The sequence below is a fragment of the Sus scrofa genome, chromosome 7, assembly GCF_054392235.1.
Source record: "Sus scrofa isolate SSC_HxYL_T2T_F1_AM1 chromosome 7, Sscrofa_HxYL_maternal_Yorkshire_Landrace_v2.0, whole genome shotgun sequence".
NCBI lineage: Eukaryota > Metazoa > Chordata > Mammalia > Artiodactyla > Suidae > Sus > Sus scrofa.
In genome coordinates, this window is record NC_139389.1 from 68,994,594 (window position 1) to 69,014,500 (window position 19,907).

The 19,907-nt window shown below is 46.0% G+C and overlaps 2 long non-coding RNA genes across 2 annotated transcripts in view; one reads left to right on the forward strand and one right to left on the reverse strand.

Moving 5' to 3' along the window:
• Positions 1-19,907, forward strand: part of LOC146401651 (uncharacterized) — a 65,467-nt gene that overhangs the window by 41,684 nt on the left and 3,876 nt on the right. Inside the window, exon 3 of the long non-coding RNA XR_014810573.1 lies at positions 19,161-19,333. This is a non-coding gene — a long non-coding RNA (uncharacterized LOC146401651). The remainder of the gene's footprint in view (positions 1-19,160; positions 19,334-19,907) is intronic.
• Positions 1-19,907, reverse strand: part of LOC146401652 (uncharacterized) — a 113,923-nt gene that overhangs the window by 11,256 nt on the left and 82,760 nt on the right. The window lies entirely within an intron of this gene.

Here is a 19,907-nt window from a genome sequence, read left to right on the forward strand (position 1 = left end):
AAACAAAATGAGAAAAAGATTGCCTGTGTGACTGGGTCACTATGCTGTACAACAGAAACTGGCACAACGTTATAAATCAACTATACTTAAAAAAACAAGATGTGAGGATAGGAGGGGAAAAGTGAGATGACAGCAAAACGCCAGGAGGAGAACTGACCAGCAGGCTGGCCAGGAATTCCAACTTCTAAGATCAATCATCCATCCTACAGTTGGGGTGTCTTCAACTATTTGAAGAAATGGAAAGAAACCTTCCTCCTTTAGTTGAGTAGGTCGCAGGGGATTCTAGTGTGTAGCACTCAGTGTAGATTATGACTGGGTCAGGGAGAGCTTGCAAGAGACTCTGTATAGAGATGACAATGGCTATCCTTCAGAAAACTCCCACCCACCTCAGGGTCCACTTTTTCTCTTTTTCTTCCCACCTTGGTCCTAGGAAGGTCTTGGTCTTTAGGGCCTTCTGTGCTGTGCCTCCTGCCTGTATGCTGTGGGCAGACCCAGGACAAACCTGGTCACTTCTCTCTCTCCCTCAATACGTAAATGAGTGAGTCAGATTCAGCCACTCACTCTTTGGCACATGTACTTGCATTTTCTCCCCCTAGATTTAGATTCAAAGGGAGGGAAGGTGAGGGGGTCTTGCATAGACCTCAGCCATCTCATACAATCATCTTTGCACCAGCTTCTTCACTTGTGTGTCCACCACTAACAAGGCTCATTTTTTCATTCTCATCTTGCTACTTACTCTTCCTTTTATGGGATGCAAAGGAGCAGACTGATTGGCAGGATAGTATTTTGGCCTTCCTGGGCCCCTGGCTATAATACCACTATAATATTTATAATTCCACTGAAAGCTTAACCCCTGCCTTTAAGGGTAAAGGGAAGGCAGAGCCTTCTGCTTATGAGCACATTGGACCAAAGCCCAAAGTCCTTGGGATCCTCCCAGGCATATTGGCTCAACTTCAGGAAACAGCAGTAAGCAGGCAGATTGGATAGCTCAGGGTCTGGGGTGAAAGCACCAGCCTTGCCTTCAGCTCTCCAGAGGCAGGAGCTGTGCCAGGAGCTCAGCCTCTCCTGGAGCATGATGCACTGTGGCATGAGCCTGGCAAGGTTTTCTCCTGAGAGGTCTGGGCCAACTGGTCCCAAGGAGTTAGGTGTGAATGAGGAAGGGGATGAAGTTGCAAGTCTTCCTTGGGCAGATCTCTGAGGAGACTTTCACTCCTGATGCATCCTGGCTCAAAAGCTCAGGGAAAGCCAAATAATGGCCCCCTAAAGATGTCTATGCCTTACCTCTGGAACTGTGAATATGTTAAATTATGTGGCAAAGGGCCTTTTTCTATGGAGTTAAGGTTATTACAGTTTTTAATTAATTAAGATGTAATTAAGGTTGTAGATCTTAAAATTCTGGATTATCCAGGTGGGTTCACTATAACCACATAAGCTCTTTTTTTTTTTTGCTATTTCTTTGGGCCGCTCCCACGGCATATGGAGGTTCCCAGGCTAGGGGTTGAATCGGAGCTGTAGCCACTGGCCTACACCAGAACCACAGTAACGCGGGCTCTGAGCCGCGTCTGCAACCTACACCACAGCTCACGGCAACACTGGATCGTTAACCCACTGAGCAAGGGCAGGGACCGAACCCGCAACCTCATGGTTCCTAGTCGGATTCGTCAACCACTGCGCCATGACGGGAACTCCCTCTTTTTAAAATTTTATTTATTTATTTTTTCCACTGTACAGCATGGGGACCAAGTTATACATACATGTATACATAATTTTTCCTCCCATTGTCGTGTTGTGATGTAAGTATCTAGACATAGTTCTCAGTGCTACACAGCAGGATCTCATTGCAAATCCATTCCAAGAACAATAGTTTGCATCCTTTAAGCCCAAGCTCCCAATCCCTCCCACTCCCTTCTTCTCCCCCTGGGCAACCACGAATCTATTCTCCAAGTCCATGATTTTCTTTTCTATGGAAAGTTTCATTTGTGCTGTATATTAGATTCCAGTTATAAGTGATATCATATGGTATTTGTCTTTCTCTTTCTGACTTATTTCTCTAGTTCCATCCATGTTACCACAAATGGCATTATGTCATTCTTTTTTATGGCTGAGTAGTATTCCATTGCATGTATATACCACATCTTTCGAATCCAACTATCTGTTGAAGGACATTTGGATTGTTTCCATGTCTTGGCTATTGTGAATAGTGCTGCAATGAACACGTGGGTGCATGTGTCTTTTCTAAGAAAAGTTTTGTCCGGCTATATGCCCAAGAGTGGGACTGCTGGGTCATATGGTAGTTCTATGTATAGATTTATAAGGTTCCTCCATACTGTTCTCCCTAGTGGCTATACCAGCTTACATTCCCACCAACAGTACAGGAGGGTTCCCTTTTCTCCACAGCCCCTCCAGCATTTGTTATTTATGGACTTATTAATGATGGCCATTCTGACTGGTGTGAGGTGGTATCTCATGGTAGTTTTGATTTGCATTTCTCTAATAATCAGGGAAGTTGAGCATTTTTTTCATGTTGGCCATGTGTACATCTTCCTTGGAGAACTGTGTATTCAGGTCTTTCGCCCATTTTTCCATTGGGTTGTTGGCTTTTTTGCTGTTGAGTTGTATAAGTTGCTTGTATATTCTAGAGATTAAGCCCTTGTCCATTGCATCATTTGAAACTATTTTCTCTCATTCTGTAAGTTGTCTTTTCGTTTTCTTTTTGGTTTCCTTTGCTGTGCAAAAGCTTGTCAGTTTGAGTAGGTCCCATTGGTTTATTTTTGCTCTTATTTCTGTTGCCTTGGGAAAATGACCTGAGAAAATATTCATGATGTTGATGTCAGAGAATGTTTTGCCTATGTTTTCTTCCAGGAGTTTGATGGTGTCTTGTCTTATATTTAAGTGTTTCAGCCATTTTGAGTTTATTTTCGTGCATGGTGTGAGGGTGTGTTCTAGTTTCATTGCTTTGCATGCAGCTATCCAGTTTTCCCAGCAATTCTTGTTGAATAGACTTTCTTTTTCCCATTTTTTGCTCTTGCCTCCTTTGTCAAAGATTAATTGACCATAGGTGTCTGGGTTTATTTCTGGGTCCTCTATTCTTTAAAATTGCACCCCAGAAAATCAAATACCTGGGAATACACCTGACCAAGGAGGTAGAGAACTTATATGCCAAGAACTCTAAAACATTAATCAAGGAAATTAAAGAAGACATAAAGAAATGGAAAGATACTCCATGTTCCTGGATTTGAACAATTAATATTGTAAAAATGGCCATACTATCCAAAGCAATCTACAGATTCAATGCAAACCCTATCAAATTACATATGACATTTTTCACAGAACCAGAAGAAACAATCCAAAAATGTATATGGAACCACCAAAGACCCAGAGTTGCCAAAGCAATCCTGAGAAACAAAAACCAAGCAGGTGGCATAACTATCCCAGACTTCAAGCAATATTACAAAGCCATAGTCATCAAAACAGTGTGGTACTGGTACCAAAACAGACATATATAAGCTCTTAACATTGAAGAGACTTTCACAGCTGAAAGGAGAGAGAGAGATAGCAGAAAAGAAGGCAGGAAAGATAAGGCATTAGAAGGGCTTGAACCTTTGGTACTGGCTTTGAAGATGAAGGGGGACATGAGCCGAAGAGTGAATAGCTTCTAAAATCTAAGAATGGCCCCTGGGCCAATGGCCATCAGTCCACTTGCAACTTGCAACTGGATTCTGCCAACAACTTTCACAGGCTTGGAAGTGATCTTACCCCCAGAGCCTTTTAAGGAGCACAGCCCTGCTGAATCCTTGATTTTAGCCTGGTGAGACCCATGTCAACCTCCAGACCTGGGAGATTATAAATGGGTATTGTTTTAAGCCCCTGTATTTGTGGTAATTTGTCATGGTAGCAATTGAAAACTAACACAGAAGTGGAAGGCTAGAGGAATTGCAGAGTCAGGCTATGTATGACCTTGGTCTTGGAGTCCATTTGGCCATCTTTACTTCCTTCAAGTGCTGATAAATAGAGTTCCCCCAAAACAAGACAGTTCTCACTGGAATGCTCTACCAGCCTCTTGGGGTTCTCTGCCTCTTGCTCATACACTGTTGTCACGGATGACACTGGGCCCTCCTATGGCAGTCATGGTCCCATTCATCTGCTAATAGATGGCTTTCTGGATAAGGAGACCCCACAGTTGCCCTGAGGCCTTCCAAGCAGAAAGAGTGGCAGGGAATAGGTATGTCTAGTGCAGCCAGGGACAACATAATTTGTGCCCCGAAAGGAGAGAGTTGTGATGATCAAAGATATCTTTTCTTTAAGGGTGTGATTCTAGACCCTTAGGACAAACATATTAACTAAGAAATCTTCCTGGAGACCAGGTCAGAGGGAATTATATCAACTCAGCTGTGCGATCAGCCGAGGGTAGGCCTTCATGAGAGGCCCCCTGAGGATACCGCGTGGACACAAGAGGTCTAGAAGGTGGTCTTTCTCAGGTTGGATTCAGTTAGCCAGAGAATGTTGGTGCAGTTGGGTTTTTACCTATATTCGTCTCAATTGGTTTTTAAAGAGGAGCAGATTCATCTGATGAACCATGGGGTATTACCCAACTTCTCACTCCAGAGGTCAGTCTTTCTAGAAACCCAAACACTTCCAACTTGACCACGTTGTCCAGGTAGCAGGAGTGGTGACAATTTAGGAAGGAAATTAGGGCTCTATCCTTTTACCAAATCTTTCTGGCAAATTAATAAATTAGCAAAGAAAAATTCTGATTCGATTCTAGCCTTTTACCCCAAATCCTAAAAGAAGATCTAAACGCAACCCAAACAACAGGGAATGGCATCAAGGAGATTTCATTCATAGTATTTTTAAGCAAATGGTAAACCCTAATAGAACTGCTGTCAATTAAAGATAAGTAAGCAGAAAAAAACTCAGCATGAAACCTATGCAAAAAAGTGCCTACAATAAAAGATGACAGTAGACAAAAGATGAATGAAGAGAATTCTTCTGAAATTTTACTCTAGGAAACAGAAGAATGACAAAACCTTGGACTGGTGAGAGGCTGGAGCTCAGCCCTTTCATGCTCTGCTGGTGGTGACATAAATTGGCCCTGCCTTTATGGAGTGCATGAGGATGGGAGGAAAGAACATTTTAAATGAGTGTACTTTTGACCCACAAATCCCACTTCTTGTAATTTTCCCCAAGACAATAATTACCAAGCTTACAGTGATCTAAAGACAAGGATTTCCATCTTGGCTTTGTTTATGATATTAAAAAATGGATGTTTACCTAAATAGTCATCCAGAGAGTTAAGTGATTGGTTAAAGAAATTCTAGCACTTCCATACAGATAGTATATCAATGACGATGCCCTTCTTTATTCGATGACATGGAAATTTGCCTATGACACATGATTGAATGCAAAAAAGGGGATAATAGAACAGCATGGTCCCACTTGTAAAATATTTTAATAAGTGCACATATAGAGATGTCTGGAAGGATGTTTACCTTAATAGCTGCATTTTACTTTATTCTTTGAATATTTCTGTGTTACTTCAGTGTTTATAATGAGCATGAAGCTTTAACAGAATAAGGCTATTTTCAAAATAAAGAAAAAATGTGGTGGAAGGCGACTTGATGTGATGAGACCCATGGTTGACAAGCTGTAAAATGTCAGCTACCGTGGAGAATCATAAAGAATGACATAGGCATATGTTAAACATTTTATTTCAATTTAAAACACATACATGAACACCCTTTTACCATTTTTGATATAAGGTTAAGGCATTTTTTGTGTGGTAAGATGACAATCGGAATGCAGAATGCTTAGAGATTTTCCCCCATGATATTTGCCTATCCTTAATTTGATCCTGTTTTTAACTCACCTTTGATCAAGTCAATACTCATTCCTATTTCTCCTCTTCCTTGCTTGCTTCTAGATTAAGAAGAAAAAAGTAGAAAACTTGCTTTTTCAACCCGATCTTTAGCAAAAATGACCATGTGGCAATATTCTGGTCAGTAAGGCATTAGCAGTCTACTGAGGGTTTCTGGAAACTCTTTAGCTTTCAGCCTTCCATTTAGCTGTTCAGTTAGCTACCAATATTTTGTTCCTTTACTCCTATCCTTACACTGCCGGACCTGCCACACTTACTGGGCATTGGTGGCTTTTTGAGACGTCACTGTGGATCCAGTAAGACTCCTTGACCCCACTGCATTACCTGGAAACTGGCATTACATCTTCTGGGCACTGCTGTAGCTTGCCTGCATGACTGCTGCTCCTCCTCATTGCTGCCACCCCTGCCATGTGTGGCTGCCACCATCAGCAGCTCCACTGCCAATACAGGTCCCAGGGTGTCAAAGCTGTACAGTGGTTTATAGGAAAATGGGGGGAAAGGGCTTCTACCCCTTGGTATGTCACAGTCAGTTGGAGGATCCCCAAGTGAGGGCTACTTATACCCCCCTGTCTCAGAGTATTCGACAAAAGAGGTTTCCATTTCAATTCATGCTCTTTTGCTGTGACCTGAGCCACGGGAGACTGGCTGGGGCAGGTCTGAGTGATGGGCACCCAGCTGTATCTGGAGTTTTCTCTCCTTGCTGAAAACCAAGGCTCCACTAATGGGCCAGCCTGATATACTTGACTCTGGTGTTGAGTGAATTCTCTCCTAGCAGGTTCTTCAACCCCTCAGGCTAAGAGACCCCTCGCAAGTTCTCGAGGCGTGTTTAGATTTTAGTGGTTAGTACAGTTGGACTCAAGCTGGGTCTCCTGTTACAGATTTTGGCCGGGGGCAAGGAGGTAAAGATTCTTAAGTCTTTTTACTTTTAAACAAAGAATATTCTTTTAAGATAAAATTAGTAACACTCTATAAAATGAAAAATACATAGAGAAAAAAAGACACAGTGACAAAAATAAAGCTCACCTGTAATCCCACTACTTAGAAATAATCACAAATAATGGTTTGAAGGTTTTTATTGCTCCATTGTTTTACATTATTAAGATCACACTATTTATGTGATTTTACAGTCTGTTTTTTAAATGACTCACCATTATAAGCATTTTCTCTTGACACCAAAAATTATTATAAGCAAACTGTTAGTGGTTATGTAATATCCAATGTTATGTGCATTAGTTAGGAGCCCTTTGATTGAAAGTCACAGAAACCTACTCAAGTGAGTATAAAAAAAAATTTTTTTTTAATGGGAGACATTTGTTATGGGGATCAGAAATGTTGCCTAGAAACTAAAGGCAGAGATGAGCCAGACCTGAGGACCAGATTATACACTGAGACTCTGTGTAAGGAGGACTGGAAGCCCCTCCCCTCCAGCTGGCCTTTGTTTTCCGCTCTCCTTCTCCAGTTTCTTGCTCTCATACATCAGCTTTTATGGGAAACACGGCCATCTCTCTTGAACTTACACAACCAGCAAGTCCATCGAGAAATTGATCTCTCTCAGCTCTAGTGTCAAATATTTGGGGAGAAGGCTTGGTTGGCCCAATTCTAATCAGGTGTCGTTGACCCTGGTCCAGTCAACAGTGGGGCAGGGGACCAGGGTCTTTGGTGGGAACCTGGCTGTTCCAACTGAAATATAAATGTTTCAGTAAAGGAGAGGGGGCTCCCAGAATACTGGGACAGAATATGTGATATTCTGTGGTTTTTACCAAACCATTTTCCTATCATGTTAATCAGTATTCTCAAGAAGATACTGAGCTGCTGGTATTATCTCCACTCCCAAAAGCACGTAGTGCCCAGATCCTGCTTGGCTGAGATACCAACTTACACTCAGAGACAGTATTAATGGAACAAACAGAGAGAACTCTTGTAGGTTAGCAAAGGCTTCCTCTGGTCATCTCCAGACCCAGGCAGGGAACATTCTGTGCGCAGCTCTCCCTGCCTAGAGGAGCTTTAACTTGTCCATAATATGAGAAGCCTCTTATTCAGTAGAGTTAATGACTGGTATATTTTAACAAAGGAAAGGAAATGTATCTTTTCATCATGAATAACCAGCCTGCTGCAGGGGGGTAATTGCGTCGGAAATAAGGCTTAGATTTTCGAAGGAGTTGGATGGTTTTATGATCGTTAATAACATTCACAGTTATGCATGCATGGATTTCATATTTCATGGTTTGAGCTGATTGCCTGGAGGGGTCAGGAAGGCATATTTTCTAGGATTACACAAGTGGGTAGGTCTGTTATCTGAAGACTTTACCTTCTTCTGAGGCATTAATTGCTGGTCACTGATTTGTTGAAAGGATCAGAAAGGGAACAAACAAAGCCCTATGGATTTATGTGCTTCTCTCGGGCTTGTTCCCAAGGTCTCACTGACTTACCCAGAATGCTGGGGGTCACGCTGGGTCAGTGGTCCTAACTCGAGGCTGGGAGGAACTAGTATCGATGCCAATATCCATTGGTTCCATTCTGATTTCCATAGATTGAGAAGTAGAAGAATTTCCTGCCTCACATAGGAAGGAATCTTTCCCCAACATCCCCCAACCCCCTCATCAGAATTCCCTTCCAGCTCCAGTGGCAAAAATAGGTTCCTACATTGGTTCCCTTGCTGCACAGGAGGCTGGCAAATGCAGCTCTCAGGTTCCCTCCTGGACACTATCCTACAGGGAGGCTGGCTGGGCCAGCAAGAAAGTGTTGCTGTTGGGTGGGCAACATTGTTGCCTCTCTTGCACAAAACCTGCTGCTGGTCATCACCAGGAGACACATGGCAAGTGCAAGCCGAGCTTTCTACCCTCAAGGAGCTCAGTATCAGTCAAGGGCAACCAAAACGAGGGTATTGAGTTAGAAAAGAAATGACCAGGATGTGCTGGAATAGTCAGAAGAAGCTTTTGGAAGCTGTGAGAACAGAGCAGGAGGCTTGAGCGGGGAGATGGTAGAATTTTTTAAAGGAGGACCTCCCGAGTTGGGGGAGCACACACAGGCTAAGCAATGAAGCCTGGAGACGAGACACTGACCACACCGGGCTCCCCAGGGTGGAGGTAGCCAGGCTGAGCTGAAGGGCTCCCGGGCCTGCCCAGGAGAAGGCTGTCTCCACAGAGTGGCTCAAGGGCCTGGATGGTGTGCAGTGAATTTTACTGAGTGCAGATGGATACATGACCTTCTGGAGGTTCTTGAGCAGGAGAGCCAGCTGCCCCAAGGCCAGGCTCTTTCAGGAAGAGGACCCAGTACTAGGCTGGTGCGGGAGGAGAGAGGAGAGAGCCTCACAGGAATAGCCTAAGAGGCTGTTGCAGTGACCTGGGTACAAGAGGGGAGGGGGGATGTGCGAGAAAGATCTGTGTCACATCCTGGAACTTCAAGACCAGATTCCAGATAAGAAAACAAGGTTTCTGGTTAGCATGAAGGGTAAGGAATTCTGCAAGGGACTGAGCCTGGGAGAATCACACTTTGGAGAGACTCGAGCGAAACTCCAGTGCATCCTCCATCTTTGAGTCCTATGGGACCAGAGAAATCTGTAGCTCAGGAGAGCTGCCAAGAGGTCCTGGATGCTGGGGACAGCATAGGCTGGCAGCAGGGGAGATTCCTGCACTGCTCAGAGCCCAAGGTCCTCGAGGTAGACCTGATCTGACATCTCCCTAGAACATCCGGGTGGCTCAGTGGAGGATGTGGATGGGGACTGTCTGACATCAGACCAGGGCAGTGGCCTTGGACTCTGAGTGGAAAGGGCAGGTCCAGGGGCACCTCAAGGATCTCCCCTTCAGGACAGATGTTAGGGCAGAGCTTGGACGGGCGGCCTCTTGAAAGGAAACCATTCATCAAACATCGAAGTAGACCCTGCAATAACCTCCAGGAAAGGACCTCAGGGATATCCTTTTGTCATGCAGCCCCTTTATTATAAGCAGGGGAGACAGGCCCTGGGTAGCAGGGGGATGTGCCAAAGGCAGCAGATGAGTCCTACCACCCATTCCAGCACAGCGGGACTCTGACTGGCAACACCCAGAATACAGTGCGTCTCCGTCTGTCTTTCTGGCACTTGCCTACCACCATGGACGCTGGAAGGCTGAGGCTGTGTTTGACAGATCAGACCTTTCTCTGCTGAGACTCATTGGTCCCACTGCAGTAAGCAACTGGCTGCTTTTTCTTAGATAAATCCCTCATTGCTCTGAGTGGGATGTTGCCCCCTCCCTCGGGGGACACCACCTCCTCCTCCCACTTGATATCCTGCCAGAAGTTTACCCCAGGGGCCCTCAGAGACCATGGGCTGCACTTATAGGGCCATAGCTGTGCTAAGAGGGTGACAATCATGTCCCTGGCCCTTTGGGGTGTTGTCCCCTTCCCTTGAGCCAAGCCTGGTTCTTAGCTCTGAGTTGAACTGTGAATGTCCACAGACTTCTTTCAGGGCCCAGGTGGCCTACCCTTGGCTCAGCCTTTGGGAGAGCAGTGGCTGAGATTCACCCCTCAAGTACACAGCTCACGCCAGCACTCGGAACTGCTGGGCTGGACCTGGCCTAATCAGTGTATTCATAAAACACAGGTTTTAATAATGAGACCTGGAAACTGGAACACTGACTTTCAATCCTGGCTGCACGCTGGAATCACCTGGCAAGTTTTAAAAATCCTGATGCCTAGGTCCCACCCATAGAGATTCTGACTTCTCTTGTCTAGGATGTGGCCCAAGCATCAGGATTTTTAAGGCCAGTGCTATGCACATTGTCAGGCCAGCCCTTGGGAAAAGGGGTAACAGGACTTTTGTTTGATGTTGCAAAGCCAGGTGATGCCCTGAGTGGTAGAACTTTGGTAAGAAGGAGAATCAATTTGCAGAAAGCACTCAGAGACCCTTCTCAGAGAAATGAACTGAGAGCCCAACTCAGGGCTGGTCCCCTGCCTGAAGGGGCTGGTCCCCTGCCCAAGGCCCAGTGCCAGGGAAGAACAAGAAGAACCCTGAAACAATGCTACCATGAGAAGAGAAATGGACCAGTAGGCTGCTCAATATGAGTCATAAAGGAGAAATGGGAGAGGATGGTTCTGGGTTTGGGACACCAGGCATGCTAGAGCTTGCTGCATCTTCTCCTTCTAGTGGAGGCCTCCATCTTGCAGAAGCAGCTCAGTGTGAAAGAACTTGTCACTCCCTACCATGGGAAGAGCCAATAACTGTAGTAGTAGTAGCAGCAGTCATAGCTAATGGGTATCAATGCACTCTGCTCAGCACTTTTACATCATTGCCTCTTAACAATCCCAACAATCCTGTGACCTTGGTACCATCATAGTCCCTGTTTATAGATGACAAGTCTAGGACAATAAAAATTAAACACTTTTCCAGAGTCCAGAGTCCACACATCCCACCACTCCTTGGCCACCTCCCTGTAGACAGTCTGACAGGTGCTTCTTGTCCTCTACCTGGGACCTCTGTGGCAGACAGTCTTACCAGAACAGACTTTGACCCTGGCCAAGTCTGAGGATAGAAATGGGTAGCACTATGACGTTGAAGGCCTTGGCCATTTTGAGGTAGAGCCATGATACTGGAGAAGTGACATCACCTACACCCCAAATGGCCTGTTCCATGGGGTAAGCCAGAGAGAACCAGTTACTCTGCTTCTCTACACCAGCTAGAGCTCCACCCATGTCGAGACAACACAATAGATCATGGTAGAGACTGTGTTTGCCTACATCTCAACTAATATAAAGCTCAAACTGGATTGTCCAACCCCTTAAGAACAATAAAACCCCATCACTTACAGCACATTGATATTCCTAGACAAAGATTTTGCTAGGGGCAGGGCAGGAAGTCTTGAAAGAGGTACACTGGATTTCCTGAGAATACAAGCATATAGCTGGCCATTAACTATAAGGAGGGTTATTAATTAAGATAAGGAGCTTATACTAGATTAATAAGCAACACCAGACGTTCCTGTTGTGGCTTGGCGGGTTAAGAAACTAGCTAGTATCCATGAGGATGCAGGTTTCATCCCTAGCCTTCCTCGGTGGGTTAAAGACCTGGCATTGCCACAAACTGTGGTGTAGGTTAAAGATCTGGCGGCTCAGATCTGCATTGCTGTGGCTGTGGTGTAGGCTTGCAGCTACAGCTCTGATTCAACCCCTAGCCCAGGGAAGTTCCATATGCTGCAGGTGCAGCCCTAAAAAAGAAAAAACAAAACAAAACAAGCAATACCAAGAGCTCTGTGGCTTAATGCACAAAGGCTCATTTCTTTTTTTTAATCTATTTTTTATTAATGTATAGTTAATTTACAGTGTCGTTCTAATTTCTGCTGTATAGCAAAGTGACCCATATAATACACACACATTCTTTTTCTCTTATCATCCTCCATCATGCTGTATGCCAAGAGATTGGATACATTTCTCTCTGCTATACAACAGAACCCCATTGCCCATCCATTCTAAATGTAATAGTTTGCACCTACTAACCCCAAACTCCCAGTCCTTCTCACTCCCGGCCCCTCCCCCTTGGCAACCACAAATCTGGTCTCCGTGTCTCTGAGTCTGTTTTTGTAAATAAGTTCATTTGTACCACATTTTAGATTCCACATATAAGTGATATCATATGGTATTTGTCTTTTTCTGACTTACTTCACTTAGTATGAGAATATCTAGTTGCATCCATGTTGCTGAAAATGGCATTCATCTTGTTCTTTTTTGTGACTGAGTAGTATTCCTTTGTGTATGTGTGCCACATCTTCTTTTTTTTTTTTTTTTTTTTTGTCTTTTTTTGTTGTTGTTGTTGTTATTGTTGTTGCTATTTCTTGGGCCGCTCCCGCGGCATATGGAGGTTCCCAGGCTAGGGGTTGAATCGGAGCTGTAGCCACCGGCCTACGCCAGAGCCACAGCAACGTGGGATCCGAGCCGCGTCTGCAACCTACACCACAGCTCACGGTAAGGCCGGATTGTTAACCCACTGAGCAAGGGCAGGGACCGAACCCGCAACCTCATGGTTCCTAGTCGGATTCGTTAACCACTGCGCCACGACGGGAACTCCTGTGCCACATCTTCTTAATCCATTCATCTTTCAGTGGACATTTAGGTTGTTTCCATGTCTCGGCTATTGTGAGCAGTGCTGCTATGAACATATGAACATATTGAGTTTTGTCTGGATATATGCCCAGAAATGGGATTGCTGGATCATACGGTAGATCTATATTTAGTTTTCTGGGGAACCTCCATACTGTTCTCCATAGTGGTTGTACCAATTTACATTCCCACCAATGGTGTAGGAGGGTTCCCTTTTCTCCACATCCTCTCCAACAAGCACTCATTTATTACTCATGCACATCCACTGCGGGTCCAGATGGTGCTTTAGGGCAACCACTTTCCATGTGGTGACCCAGTGACCTGAGGCCCTTCCACGTTTTGGCCCTGCCATCTTAATGCAACCCCTGCTCTAATGCCACTGCAGCAGGAAAAGAGCATTGAAAGTCTCTCACCATCAATTAAATGCTTCAGTCTAGAAGTGACACATGTCACTTCCATTTACAACCAGTGGGAGATCAGACCTGGCCATACGGCCCTAACTGCTGGGAGATAGAGCAGTATCATCCTCCTGGTGCCAAAAGAAGAGCACAAATGGTAAGCCTACCCCATGCTCAGCACAGGGGCAACGTGCTTGATAAATAGACCAAAGTAGAGAGAAGAGGCCTTGAGGGAGGGAGGGAGAGAAATGAGAAGAACAAAGAAGCATAGAGGAAATTTATAGAAGGAAAGGAGATCCAGAACCTAAAGCAAGGACCTCAGGGTCCCAGATTTGCTAAGAGCCTTCACATATCAGCACATGAGAGTCACTTGCTAAACTTTCAAGATTTTTGCAAGCCAGTTGTTAAACACAGTGATTATTAAGAATTAAATTATTATCAGGTTACGGTTAAATACATTATATCAAAGACAAAGGAAATAAATACTCAGAATGCGTGATTTCTGATGTACCGCATTTCGCTATTCTGTATGTCCGGGGGTTATTTCCAACTGTTATAGCCCGGCATGCTACTGAACTCCTCTTTCCGACTCTGTCCAGAGAAATTATTTGGTAGCTGGTGGGAGTATTTACTCCACAGAAATCAGCAAATGCTGCAAATCAGGGCTTTTGACTCCTGGAGAGCTGGTGGTTGAACATTCATCAGCCCAGGTCTGGCCTCCCTCTCCCAGTGCATCTAAACTGTGAGTTTCAGTGAAGCTGGCAAGTGTGTTGTGACCTCTCCAGAGCAGGGCTGAGGCAGGACATTCCCATTTGTCACCAGCAATGGGCCAAGAGTAGGGAGTTTAGTACTGATGGGTGAGCGTTTCCATTTGGGGTTCCTATGGGAATGGGCTGCAGGGTCAGCAACCCCAAATCATAGCATTTTGCAAATACAGACATTCCCTTTCCATGTCTGCAAAGCATGGCCCTGGCTCAGAAGGCCAAACTATTGTTTGGCTCCCAGGAAGCAAGGGCTGGTGTTGAATAGTAATAATCACCTGCCAGGAGCCTATTGACCAGGAGGACTGCCTGCTGCCTGTAACTCCTGGTAACAGGGAGCCCTTCTGAGAGCCATCCTTACACGGGCTCCACAATGAGGTGGTGGTGCCTCTTTCTCCAAGCGTTTTGTACTGGGTCTCTAAGACAGTAGCTGTCAGAACTGAAGCCAAGGCTGGCAACTGGAACAGCAAGAGGCCTGAGTTTATTTGGCCAACTCAAAATCTAGCTGTGTGTGCATGGGGCTTGTTTTTATAGCCGCTGTAAAATTCTCCTTTCACTGGCTACTTCACTTTCCCCTGAAGCCCCGACCCCCCTTCTCCTTCCCTTCTCCTCCCAGCTCAGCCATTTACTGGCCACTTGCCCTCCAGTGTTCAGGGCCCCTTTTAAAGCACTATTAGATGTCTGGATGGTTTATGGATCTCTGGGCTTCTGACTCCATGGACTGCATTACTCTAAAAGCTGGACCATCAGATGCAATTGCAGAGGGGAAAGTTGGAGGGGGCCTTGCGTGGGTTTACCTTTTAATGCGTGAATGTATTACACCAAATGGCTGGAAATGCTAAGCTGGCAATTTTTACTTCTTTATAGGTTTCTGATTTTTAAAAATCAATTATCATGTTCTTACTTATATTACCTCACATAGCCTCAAGATGTCCAGTCTTTTGGAATCACCACGACCCTAGCAGCCCATGAAACTCGCTCAAACCTCCATCCCTTGCGCCAATGGCAAATTTCAGGCCCTTCCTAGAATTTCTGAAGGATCCAAAGAGTTTCACTTACTCCTAGTGAACAAACTCAAATTCAAATCCCCAATCCTTCTGAATTCCTGATCTTTTCTCGTTGTCTGCCTTTGAGTGATGATTTTATGTTCTCTTTGATTTTCTAAAGCTCCACTAACATGTAACATTTACATGTAACAGACTTTTTTCCTAAAGATTTGGGGATCTCACTAAGGCGTCTATAGGATAGGACAGAGCAGGGAGCAATTTTAGACCAAGGGGCTCTTACAGGCCCGGGCCATCCCCACCATAGGGATGTTGTAGGGATGTCAGTGGCCAGCCTTTTCCTTGGGCCCTGGCATCTGCCATTCCTTGGGCTTGCTCTCCTCTTTTCTCACCATCTCCCTTCTAGATCTTTCTCCTGTTCCAGGGCCTTGGAGACCCTCTCTGTCTGATTGCCAGAACAAAACTGGTGACCTTTTCAGAGTAATCTAGCTCTGTTTGGTTTCGATTTTTGTTCATTTAGACTATCCCATTCATAAACAATGAGCCCTTTATGGAATATTCTAATCAGTAACACCATCCACCCCAGCCAGTCATCCTGGGCAGACACCCTCAGCAATGCAGAGAACAGGGAGATGTTTTGAAAACTTTAGTTTTTAAAAATTTTCCTAAGAGGTATGTGAACACCTCCTTGCTGAAAGAAAAAAAAAAAAAATTTCAAACCACACAGGGCAAACCACATTTGCCCTTAACACCTCCCACTCCCTCCGACAATCTAATTCCTCCCGGGCAGGGTGGGGGAGGGGGGCGGGGGGTGCCTGCCAGACTCCTGTCTATGTGTTTTCCATACATATGGAGATACATGTAACTGTCACTTGTGGGTGAAATGTATCTAAATTCATTATGTACCTGTGGTTCTGCAGCCCATCTTTTGGAAGTTTTCACGCCAGCATCGTTCAGAAACAGCAATGGTGGAGTTCCCGTTGTGGCACAGTGGAAATCCAACTAGTATTCATGAGGATGTGGGTTCGATCCCCAGCCTCACTCAGTGAGTTAAGGATCTGGTGTTGCTGTGAGCTATGGTGTAGGTCACAGATGTGGCTTGGATCTGGCATGGTTGTGACTGTGGTGTAGGCTGGCGGCTATAGCTCTGATTCGACCCCTAGCCTGGGAACTTCCCTATGATGCACCTGTGGCCCTAAAAAGAAAAAAAGAAAAGAAACAAAGCAGCAGTGTTCAGTTAGGAAACCACCCACTTGCCATCCATAGGGAGAGAATAAATTGTGCCTCTGGAGAACCTTGAACCTCAGTGCAGAAGGGTGACACCCCACAGCCAGCAGCCAGGACCAGGGAGAGGCAGAGAAGAGGTGTGCCAGAACCCACAGACCCCATGCGGGATTTCTCTGCCAAACCCCACTGTTTTTCCTCAGACTCAAACCTGATCCCTCCAGCTAGACTCCGGCATAAAGGACAGACACCCACCCCTCCCTTCTTCTTTGCTGACTCTAAGAACAAGCCCAGGAGTCCTTTGCATTCAAGGGTTTTGCTGCTGTTTGCCTGGGAGACCCAGACCGGGGACCCACACTCCCAGCGTGGGCAAAGGCTCACGGTCCCTGATCAGTGCTCCTTCACCTCTGCTGGGATGACAATGCCTAAGGAGGGGTTTGCCCCCATCCTGACCCTGACCACAGTTCCTGTTCATGATCAGGCCCCGGGGTCAGCACAAAAGTTCAAGTGGGCAGGTTGTGTTCCTGAGCCCACAGGGCTGAGCCATCCTGGATCCTTCAGCCCAGCCCAGCCCCGCTGGAATGATCACTTGGAGTCATTTTCTCAGAGCCCCTTGAGATCCAGCCTGGGACTGGGCTTACTGCTGGAGGTAAATCCCAGCAGGGCACTGGGCAGGAGACAGGAGCAGATGCAGAGGATGTGACTGGGCCAGGCTGGAAGGCCTGGATGTGTCGGGTGTGGAGGAGCTGGGGCTTAGTCGTGATACGGGGAGGACTCTCCAGCTTTCTCCCTTGGGCTTAGGGACCACTAGTGAGAGCACCTCCTGCAGAGCAGCACCAGGGTGGTGGGTAGTGGACAGACCTCCAGAGCAGGTCAAATTTGTTGATGTACTCACCATGGCAACCTAACCTGGTGCTGAACTAGAGTCATTGTCAAATGGAGCCAAGACGATTGCTGGTACAGAGTCAAGTCTGAAGATGGGCTGAAGATGAACAGGAATGGTCCACCTTCCCAGGAGGCCTCCTTCACACCCTCCTGCCTGTTGTCCCTGCCATACTGGGCCCTCACTTCATCTGCACTTAGCACAATGGATTATGACTGTCTGTGTGTAAATAGCTTGCCAGGTTGTAATTTCCTTCTGGCTGGACTGCAATGACAAGTGTGTAGAGGACATGCATGGCCAGCATTGTTGCTCTTCCTGGAAGGACTGCATGTGATGGGACCCAAAGGAGTGGGCATGGCCAGTGGACCCCCTGGCTGCCAGGGTTGGTGGTCTGAATGCCCAGGGCAGGCCTAGGCTCCACAACGGGGTGTTGGCTGCCCTGCAGGGTGTCAGTGGCATCAGTGTGTATAGCGGAGGGACCTGGGGGGGGGGAATATAGGATGAAAACATGCCTCTTTGCCTTCCTCTTCTACTTGGCTTCCTGGCAACAGACTCAGACACCTGCTTTGTGACTAACCCATGACCTCCCAGACTGGTTCAGTGTCACCTGGAGGTTATATACACACCATCACAGGGGTCTCAAGCCCAAATACCACTTCCTCAGACCTCTTCTGATCAACCCAAAAAACACCTAGCTCATCTCTTAGCTACTCAATAGCACACTAACCTATTTTATTTTTTCATGTCATTTAGACCCACCTGAAATGATTGATGGATGTGTTCAGTATGTGTCTCCGGAATGAGGAGACAAACCCTGTGGGGGAGGAGGTCCACCTCTCTTATTCCCTTTTGTAACCCCAGAGCCTGGCACAGACAATGTGGGTGAGAAAGTGCAGAGTGAATATGGAGGGGTGGAGGCCAGCAGTCCATGTCCACCTGACAGCCAAGTGCAGGAACCAATACTTACCAATGCGTTCTGGTTGCATCTGGGCCAGAATCCCACCAAGGCCTAGATTAAGAGTCCTATCAACTCAACTTCTAGAGCCACAAGTACATACCTTAACCCCGAAGGTGAGGGAAAGTTGGGGTAACAAGAAAAGGCTGTCATAAGGAATCAGAATTTGTGTTATAATTCACATGCCCACAACAAGCACACAAACATTTTGGAAATTAATGTTCCCAATGGTCCTTTTCTCCTCTTTACTTGTCTTGGCATTGGTGAGCTCAGCCTCAACCCAGCTAGAAGCAGAAGAACCCTAATGGACCCAACGGGGAGTCCCTGAATTCAATGAAGGGAGGAGGTCGGGCTGGGAGTACCTCAGAAACTTCCCCCAGACTCCTGGGATTTTTTTTTTCCCTTAATAAAAATAGTCACCAAAAAATCTGCTAAGTCTTTGTGTGTGTGTGTGTGTGTGTGTGTGTGTGTGTGCGCCTTTTGTCTTTTCAGGGCTGCACCTGCGGCATATAGAGGTTCCCAGGGCAGAGGTCTAATCGGAGCTGTAGCTGCCAGCCTACACCACAGCCACAGCAACGTGGGATCCAAGCCATGTCTGCGACCTACACCACAAATCCCGGCAATACCGGATCCTTAACCCACTGAGCAAGGCCAGGGATCAAACCCTCAACTTCATGGTTCCTAGTCAGATGCGTTTCCGCCACGCCACGATGGGAACTCCAATCTGCTGAGTCTTTATCCTTCCTTAAAGCCATCACCTTCCTGAGGTCATTGGGAAGATTGCCATGTCGTAAGGGGTCCCGCAGGGACAGCCTGGAAGACACAGGAATTCGGTGCCCTCTGTTAGTGGTGGGGTTTCCGCCCCTCTTCTCTTCCCATTTTACCAGGCCTGCCTTTCCAGGGGCAGTCACCTCCAGGGGCTCCTGGCGGCTGCTCCGTAAAAACACGGTTCTGTTTCTGTTTCTAATTGAAGGCTGGCATTCGACCCACAGGAAGGAGATATTAATCACCACAAATGGAGGCAGAGTGCCCCTGTGAGCTTTGTAAATTCCACATCGCCTCTTGTTTCACTGCTGTGGGCCTCAGTTTATGGCTCAGCGTGCCCTGCCAGAAATGAAAACCTTTCATCAGAGGAGAAGCAGGGCCTGGCTTCTACAGGACTGAGGTAGGAAGTGTTATTTCAGGGTGTTGCCAAGAGTGAGAGCTATGATTTGAGCAGCAAACTCAATTACCCTCAGCTTTTCACTTTTCGAAAATAAGAAAGTATGTTTTAGGCCAGAATTTACCCTTTGATATTTTATTTATTTATTTATTTGGGTCAGGAGAGGTAATTTAAATTAAGTTCAGTCACTGGACTTTGAGTGACGGGATGAGGAAAAATAAACTTTGTGTCCCTGGGGGGATTTTGTGTGTAAACAGGCACATGCGTATGCACACACAGAAGCAACACACCCACACATGCACAACGACAGCAAATCAAACAAGACACACACAGCCAGTCATTTAAGCTGAAACCCCACCCTGTAAGCTGCGAGAGGTTATTTAAAATAACAGAAAAATAGGCAATTTAAATATAAATTTTCAAACATTTTCCCGTAAGATAAAATCAAAGTATAACAAAATGATGCTGTACATGGCAAGGACATGTGGAAACTTGGCCTTTTATTCAACAGATCATTCGTAAGGACCTACTGTGTCCTGGGCCCTGTGCAGGCACTGTTTCTACTGAGAGGTGACAA